Source organism: Stylophora pistillata, chromosome 5 (genome assembly GCF_964205215.1).
Source record: "Stylophora pistillata chromosome 5, jaStyPist1.2, whole genome shotgun sequence".
NCBI classification, from domain to species: Eukaryota; Metazoa; Cnidaria; class Anthozoa; order Scleractinia; family Pocilloporidae; genus Stylophora; species Stylophora pistillata.
In genome coordinates, this window is record NC_142523.1 from 8,575,447 (window position 1) to 8,584,111 (window position 8,665).

The 8,665-nt window shown below is 36.5% G+C and overlaps 1 pseudogene across 1 annotated transcript; it reads right to left on the bottom strand.

The window, feature by feature from the left end:
* Window positions 1–267: 267 nt before the first annotated feature.
* Window positions 268–6,248, bottom strand: LOC148730099 (E3 ubiquitin-protein ligase RNF8-like; annotated as a pseudogene). The gene is made up of 5 exons (XR_016001868.1): window positions 5,689–6,248; window positions 5,182–5,320; window positions 4,536–4,597; window positions 2,602–2,685; window positions 268–2,056 (listed from the first exon to the last, which is right to left on the bottom strand). The product of XR_016001868.1 is annotated as an E3 ubiquitin-protein ligase RNF8-like (transcript).
* Window positions 6,249–8,665: the final 2,417 nt, after the last annotated feature.

Consider the following 8,665-nt stretch of genomic DNA (forward strand, 5'->3'; position numbering starts at 1 on the left):
AAATGTGCATCAGCTGGAGGAGAGAATTGACATTCAGATCTTGGTAGTTAAAGGGTCAACGCAGTGAAAAGCATAAACGAGTAGAAAATATCTTTTATAGAACGCGAGGCGATTCCCACAAAAGGTTTTCCTCAGTTACTGCCATTGAATTAGTGCTTTTTCTTTTAGGTTTGAAAGATGATCCCACAAGATCCAATTAATTTATTGATCAACTTAAAGTTTATGAAAAGTCTCGCTTAGATACTACTGTTGTTGATAGCGTGGTGCTCTCGATAAAGTATACGTTTTAATTACGAAATGTCAAAATCTTAAGTACAAGCCAGATATGCTAATCTTGCAGACTGCAAGTGCTCGTGCACTAAACTATGTATGCTAATTTCATTGCGAGTCACATGTGAGCGTGCAACACTGTCCACTTTAAAGAAAGAGTACTAAGAAGAGCGATGATCGCGTAGTGTCTGTCGGATTTATAATGTTCAGAAATCTTGCGCTCTTAAAAAGGCAAAATTACAATTTCGAAAAAAAAAAGTTTTTTGGCAGAAAAATTGTCTCTGGAAAAAAAGTCTGCGTTCTTGAATCGTGCTTAGTGTTTATCAAACAATATACTAAGTCTTTTAGCGGGAAAAATGTTTTCCGATGTAAAAATATATTTTCTCCCGTCAAAAGTCAAGTATATCTTTGGTTTTAACACCAAACGCCGTTCAAATCTGCAGAAAGGTTTTTCCTCTTGGCAACCCTCCATACGCAAAAAAAGTAAAGCCTATATGATACAATGTATATAGGAAGTTCATATATTTTGAACGGCGGTATTAGATACGTATGATGCACGATCCTCGCAATAGAGAGCGCTATATATGCAATAGCGAAAATCAGACCTGAAAAAAATCAGGCCTGTACGGGATTCGAACCACTGACCTCTGCGATACTAGTGCAGCGCTCTACCAATTGAGCTAACAAGCCAACTGGGAGCAGGCCGTTAAGTTGATTCGTAGTAAACCCGTGATGATAAATCAGATACAATGTATATCTAACGTTCATATATTTTGAACTGCGGTATTAGATACGCATGATGCACGATCCTCGCAGTAGAGAGCGCTATCTATGCAATAGCGAAAATCAGACCTGAGAAATATATGAACTTCATATATACATTGTTTCTGATTTATCATCACGGGTTCATTACGAATCAACTCAACGGCCTGATTTTTTTCAGGTCTGATTTTCGCTATTGCATAAATGTGCTCTCTACTGCGAGGATCGTGCATCATACGTTAAGCCTATATTTTGACTAGTTACCAGGCCCAAACAAACCCAAACAAAACCAAGCACCTTGTCGTGTTGTAAAAGTCTGGATTGACTCTGCCGTGACCTTTGACGACCACACTGATCTTAACTGTCCTCGAGCTGCCTGGATAATTTACGTCGTATCAATAGAATAAAACATCTTTTGGACAACAAAACTCTTACTTTAATTATTAACGCTCTTGTTTTCAGCAGGCTTTTCTATTGTTCTACTGTTCGGGATAATACCTCTAGCAAAAGCATTTTCTAACCTACAACTCATTCAGAACTTTGCTTGCAGAATAATCCTAGGTATCAAAAAATTTGATTATGTCTCTCAGCTGCGCGCAAATCCCTTGGTTGGTTAAGTGTCCCTCAAAAACTTCAATTAAATACCGTTACCATGGTCCATCAGAGTAGAACAAAGCAGGCACCACCCTATCTTTGCGATTTATTTCATGATAGATTTAATGTGTCCGGACGAAATACTAGAAATATGTCACAGTTAAACCTTGGATGAACAGTTAACCTCTTCTAAGTAATTTTCACTGTCACTACTTTCTTGCTTAGAGTCACTTATTATCTTATATTTTACTGTCACTAAATCAAAACAAAAGCAAAAATCCAAACCAAATTTTCAATGAAAAAAATTTATGATTTTACATTTAGTCAAGAAGTTGCCTTGACAAAATAACACTTCAACCAGCCCTGACCTAGTTGATGAAACAGACACAACTTTCTTTGGAGCCTTTATTTTTGCTTCTTTACTCATCTCCTAGAAAGGAAAGTGATATTACATGAGAAAGTAATAGTAGTAAATTTCATTTTTTTTTAACCTTCATTACACAGCAATTGAAAAAGAATCTTAAATTCACAAAATTAAAATAATTTGTTAGAGAATGCCTCACAGGTGCATAGTGCTGATTCACTGGTTCAGAAGTGATTGGCAAGTGCCACTGACCGCCAAGCAACCAAAGAAAACAATCTCCAACTATTTTTTGTTAAATTGACAGAAATATACTCCTTTTTTTATTTCTGTATAATAATATATCAAAAAAGCTATTCACTCAAGTGTTGGTGAATATTATAGTGGTGTATATAAACCCAGCCAAGTGGCAAGGTTAATATCCACCATTATTCACCTCCACTGAGGTGAATACTTGCTACACGGAACAATTTGTTTTACTTCTGTTAGAAAGAGAAGAAAAATACTCTAAGAAAAATATGTTTTAGTTCACCAGAATTTCTAATGAAGAACAAAATACAAAACTTAACCTGGACAGCAAAAATTGAAGGTTTTTGTTTCAAATCACTGCTTACCTGAATTTTACTCTGCCTCTCTTTCAGCTCCTCTGGAGAAATAACTTCTTCTGCTACCTTGTTTATTGTATTGTCACCTAGCACCTAGAAGGTCAAACGGGAAGCTTAACACTTACCCATGCCACTCTCATAACAACTAAATTCGTGTTTCTCATTAGCAAAATACTGGACATGTCACAAAACTGAAAAAAAAAAAATGTTTACATGTGAATAAGAAGTGGTTCATTGAGTAGATTTTAAGTGCAGCTCAAAGATAAGGGGTCCAAAATATGCTTGTTAAACTCGTACAGAGTATGCCTACTTAAGAACAGCAGCAGACTAATCTTGACAGACAAACATGTACAATGAAAACAGTGTTTTAAAAAATGCGTCCCTATTCTGGGATGTCAAAATTTGTCAACACATCAAGGCAAATTGTGAGAATGTCTTAAGTAACTCTTTCAATACCAGAAGTGATAATTAACAATTGTTCCATGAGCGTGTATTGTAAATGAGATAATAGATAGCCAATGAGGTGTGTAGCGCCAAGTTGGCTATAATCATCTCCTATCCGACAAGCACAAGTGGAATAATTGTTTTATAAAAAACGCCCCCAAGATATTAGACAAAATCAATCTTCTCTTCTTCTCTTCTTTTTAGCTCCCTTTAAATTTTAAGCTAATGCGTACACTTACCATAATTGTAGACTATGGTATATTGGCTCATATACCATAATCATGGCTAAGCCAATAAAAAGTCTTGAATTGCATTATCCATTTGTGACCAGGCTCACAACTGTGCATGACACTGCAATATTTTTTTGTTATAATTTTAGAATTACATCTTCAGAAACTATTTCCTATGATAATCAAATTATCATACACACAGGATTTGCATCATAAATTTCCTTTAAGTCACACCACCACACCTAACTATTTCCTATGATAACCAAATCAACCTAAACACAGGATTTGCAGCTAAATTTCCTTTAGAATGATCACACCTAACTTCCAAAATTTTAGAGAATTTCTTGCTGTTGTTCGATTCCTTATAAAAGAAGTACAGTTAGTTAGTTTAACTCAGTAGTTCAGAGTGTCAAGACCAGCACTTACAAGCCCAGAACCTCTTGGTCACAAAAAACGAACTCCAGTACGTGAAACCTCAAGTTAGTGACCTATTTTACTGAGGATTTGCTTGCAATCACCCTTTCTTTTTATCAGTAGTATTTCTTTTGTACTTTCCTGTATAAATAAATTTTATTGTGGCTATAAGTCTGTCTCGTTGTTCAAATAACAACATCAGAACCTGCCTCAGTCACACAATGATCCAGTTTTTAATACTAACATGTAACCTCTCACTTAAACAATTGAAGCATTATTCAGCCTACATACAGGTAATGAGAATTCTTAAACTTATCAGGTAGAAGTTGTTATCTTGATCTGACACCAAATTCCTGTTACTAATTTTCAAGGAAATGTGTAGTGGCTAGAGAGGAGAGTTAGCAATCAGATCTTGGGAATCATGTGAATTCTGAAGAATTGAGTGAATAAGTAGGTTCACAGTGCAGCTCAAAGATAAGAGGCCCAAAATATGTCTGTTAAACTCATAGAGAATCTGTCCAAGACCAGGGCAAGACTAGTCTTGACAGAAGAGCATACACATTTAAAACAGTGTTTTAAAGCATGCATGTCTATTCTGGGATGTCACAATTTTTCCAAACATTAAGGCCAAGTATTAGAAATTGTCTAAAGGGATATAATTCACTCAAACTTTCACTAACTAAGCAAGCAAAATTGAAGAGTGGGAGAGAAAAAAAGCCCTGAGTGACTTACGACAAACTACAAGGTTCTCCTTCCAAATTGTCATGTATCGCCTGACAAAAAAGTGAGAAGTTGGTGTTCCATCACAAATAGCCTTAGGGTTCTATTCTAATAACCCTCTAACTGTTATCTCACCTTCACTGGTACAGCAGACATGAGTTGAGCCTTTGCTCTACAGTTTGGACAGTCTTGAATGACTAAGAAGAAACAGGAAATTAAAAATAACTTCAATCATACTTTTTTGTCCCTAAACAAAATTCTCAAATGTCATAGCTTAGCAGCTCAATTTAAGCAACAAAAGGACAGTTCACAAATTATGCCTTAGTTTGCACCTGAAAAGTACACATAAATTGTTCTTTTTCTTACAGAAAACAAGTGAACATGCAATTTAAAAGTTTTATATCAATGACTCTCTTGAAATTATGGTTATCTTTTTAATTCTGAATAAAAAAATTCTACCCTTACCAATGAGTGGTAGTATAAACTATAATTGTAAAATAATCTGACATGACCAAATAGATTTACCTAATAACCCTAACATCAGTATGCATATTCTCCATACTGCTCTCTATACATTCCCTAGGGTGCTAAGAAGGAGAATTTGTTAAACAATGAAGAGCTTATCTTTTGTTGGTGACGATTTTCCTAATTCTCCTGACCTTTATGTGTGATACAGGGGCGATATTGTATTGAGAAAGTAGATGTTAGTCACTCTTGGGGATAAAGAGTTTAGATGAATTTGAACTAAAAACAAAAAATAATGCTCTGCAGCATGTCTTACCAAAGCCAGTCCCTGATACAACCAAAACAGAAAGTCAGTGAGCAAGGCAAAGTGTGTGCTAATACCATGAGTTCACACCAGATACAGCAAAGTAATTCCTCATTTAAATCTTTCAGGCACTTCTTTGATCTGCTGTCAACTACCAGTCAAAAGGAAAATTTAACATGAGCTCTGGTAATGCCATTTAAACAATTCTCCCTGTGTTCTTTTAGAGAAATACTTGGCAATTTGGATGGAGAATATAGCATTCTATAGAACTGAGAGGAGAATGGCTAAGTGGCAATACTCCTAGTTGCTTCATGCCAAGAAAACCAGGATAATTAGTCCAACTGGGTGGGTCACTTTAAGCTCTAGTACAGACTTATCTAGTAACTTTTTTTACCAGATATGACACTATGGGCTTTTTTCCCACATATTTCTTCAATATACAGAATGCCTTCAGGGGAGAGTTGCATCATGCATCATGAAGTTGTGTTTAATTCACCTAGCACTTGGAGTTAAATATACCTTTGTTCATTTTAGCTTCTTCCTGTGGATCAACCTTTTGATCACCTTCCAAAACCTGAAAAATATATTAATGCTTATGATGGTGGCCAAAAGCACTGTGCTAAAAGATGCTAAGATACCTTAAAGAATAAATAATTTTAGTTAAGAAGTGTTGTTGTTGTTGTTGTTGTTAGATACTCCTAAAACCATATATCTCTACCATAAAAGTTTCAAATGCGCTTCCAAAACAAAAATAACTACTTCTCTTACTCTCAACATTGATTGCCAAAAGATGACAAAAATAGTATCCAGACTTAACTGAACAACACTTAAGCCAGTGGCATTTATGATGGCATTTAAAGAAAATTGAGAGAAAATTTTCAGAAGGTCAGGTTAGTCTTCCTATTTCAATACAGCAACAGGTAGCATCATAATTTCATGTGTCTTTCTAATGATTGAGATAATATCATACACTTTTCTGGAGCATAAAACTGAACTTCCTCCTTTAAATAATTATGTTTAATTTGTACATTTTATTAAATATCTGCTACAAATTAAATATTGTTGTTTCACTATATGATGCCTTTAAATTATAAGAAGTCAAGAATTGACATGCTTGCCTTCCATGCTGCCTTTAGCCTTCTTTTCACAAGGGGAACTGAAATTATCAAAACACAACTCAACCCTAGGCCTGACCTGTTTTGCATCTGTGTTTACATAACGACCATAAGTAATGCTGTTTTACTTTTTTTTTACTAATTTTTATTTAATTATATGATTCAAGGAAATTCCATTTCATGACTCATGAATTCTGCCTTTAATTGCACTTGAAAATGATATATGGCATCAGTTTTTGCAAGCAATTCAATGCAGAATTCTACAGGCAAGGGGATGCTTAACTGATTTGGAAATCTATTTTATCTATTTAAATACCTGTCATGCTTAACATAATGGAGAAGATACAGTATTGCCACTTTCCTAGGAGGGTATGCCAGTCCATTGCAGTTCATCCCCTTTCTCCTTCCCCCTCAGTAAGTTCCTCAAGTTCCCCTGACAGCTTCTTCTGTTACCCTTTTATACACTCTTGGGTGGAGAGAGGAGCTGTGAGAGCACACTGAGTCATGTCTGTGAACACAACACAATTGCCTCTCTGTGGACAACTTATAAACAGGTACCCTTCTATTACAGTACATGAATTCTTCTTATCTTATTTTCATAAGACGTCTTATAAGAATTCATTATTCTATCATATTTCTAGGATCTAAAACCCCACAGTCCCCTCATAAATTTTTCACTTCTCTTTCTAAAAGCCCACACTCCTTCCACTGGGTCCAGTAGCCCTACTAAGGGACCAGTCATTTATTACAGGGTGGGGGGGTTGGCTGGTGCAAATGGGGTGGGGGCATACCATTTTGTGCACCTGAAAATGGGGGGCTGCATAAAATTGTGCAACCATTTCTGAGGGGCCATGTACTTTTATGCATTCCAATTTCCGTTCCACAAAAAAAGAAACACTCATGGAATCATTAACATTAGTCAAATATGATTTATTATCAAAGTGATGGCATAACAAACCAACATAACATGGTGTATTAGCAGTTCTTTCACATTGGAAAAAAAACTTCATGGATTACTCTGTATTACTCAGTATCACTGTCCTCTGATTCACTGTTTGAGGAGCTGAGGGCAAGTACTCTTTAATTAGTGTACAAGCTTGATCACTTACAAGCCCTCTTTCCATCAATTGCTTTAGCCAGTAAACTTGTGTCCCTTTCAAGGATATTTGAGCAGCCAACTTCCTTAACTGAAACCTCACCATCAGACAGTAGTTTGGAGATTAAAGCCTTTCTCTTATTTTCGCTATTTGCTTTACTAGTTTGGTGAGTTTCTGTGGTTGAGGGCAGGTCATCTTATTTCATGTACAGACTCAAAGGGGGGCCACATTATGTTATGCAGTGGCAAGAACAGGCTCATGGGAAATTATGTATAGGAAAATTAAAATGCACCAGCCCACCTCCACTCCAGCCTCTAATAAATGACCAGTCCCTAACACCTTTCAAAAGTACCCCTACCTCTCTGTCATGTACCCATACCTAAGTACTTCACTTGGCGATACAGGATTTTTCCATCTACTTCACCTTCGCACACTCCCATCTCTTGATCCTTCTCCAAAGGAGCCCACTTCTTCAGAATCATAATTTTTGGCAGACCTCACTAAAAGTATAAACAAGCTCTGAATCGTACGCCGACAAACCCTGTCTTTCTTTTGCTTTAACGCCAGCACCTTCAAAGACAACTACATCACCCTCGCATAGGACAGCGGAGCTACGCTTTGTTAAGCCTGCAGAGCAGGAGTAATTTGGGCGAGCGAGTGCTTAGTTTTGTCTTAGGGAGAAATGGCCGCCATCTTTGATTTTAGTGGCAAGGGAAGGCTGGGGAGAGAATGCAATTTGTACCGAGGGGGTGAGTGACGGTCAAAAGTAAGGAGATGGGCTGAGGTTGGTGGGTGAACATCTTACTCTGACTCCAAATCAAACACGACGTCGGATAAACGATCAGGAGCTTGTAATCTTAACTCGCCCCAACATGACGCCTGCACAGCAGGCTAGGCTTTTTTTTGTTTACTAACAAGTTTTTACAAGTTTTTACAAGTTTTTACAAGTTTATTAGGTCTTCCAAAACAGTTACTTACAATAAACACCGACTACAAATAGCGAGCCAATCTAGGCGGGCGATGTTAAGGACAAACAAACACGAATTAGTAATTGAAGGCGTTAAAAAAGTCGATTTTGAATACATTATTTGTCAAAAGTGGAAAAAGAAATGATAAAAAGTGAAGAAAAACATAATTTATGATTGGATTGTAATTAAGATGCCTTTTTTATTTCAGAAATAAGAGTGCTAGTGTCAGCATAACTGTTCAGAGTTTCTAGAGTTTCAAATAGTAATACTTGAATTTTCTTTTTGAACATATGCATTGCCAGTTTCCGATAGCTGT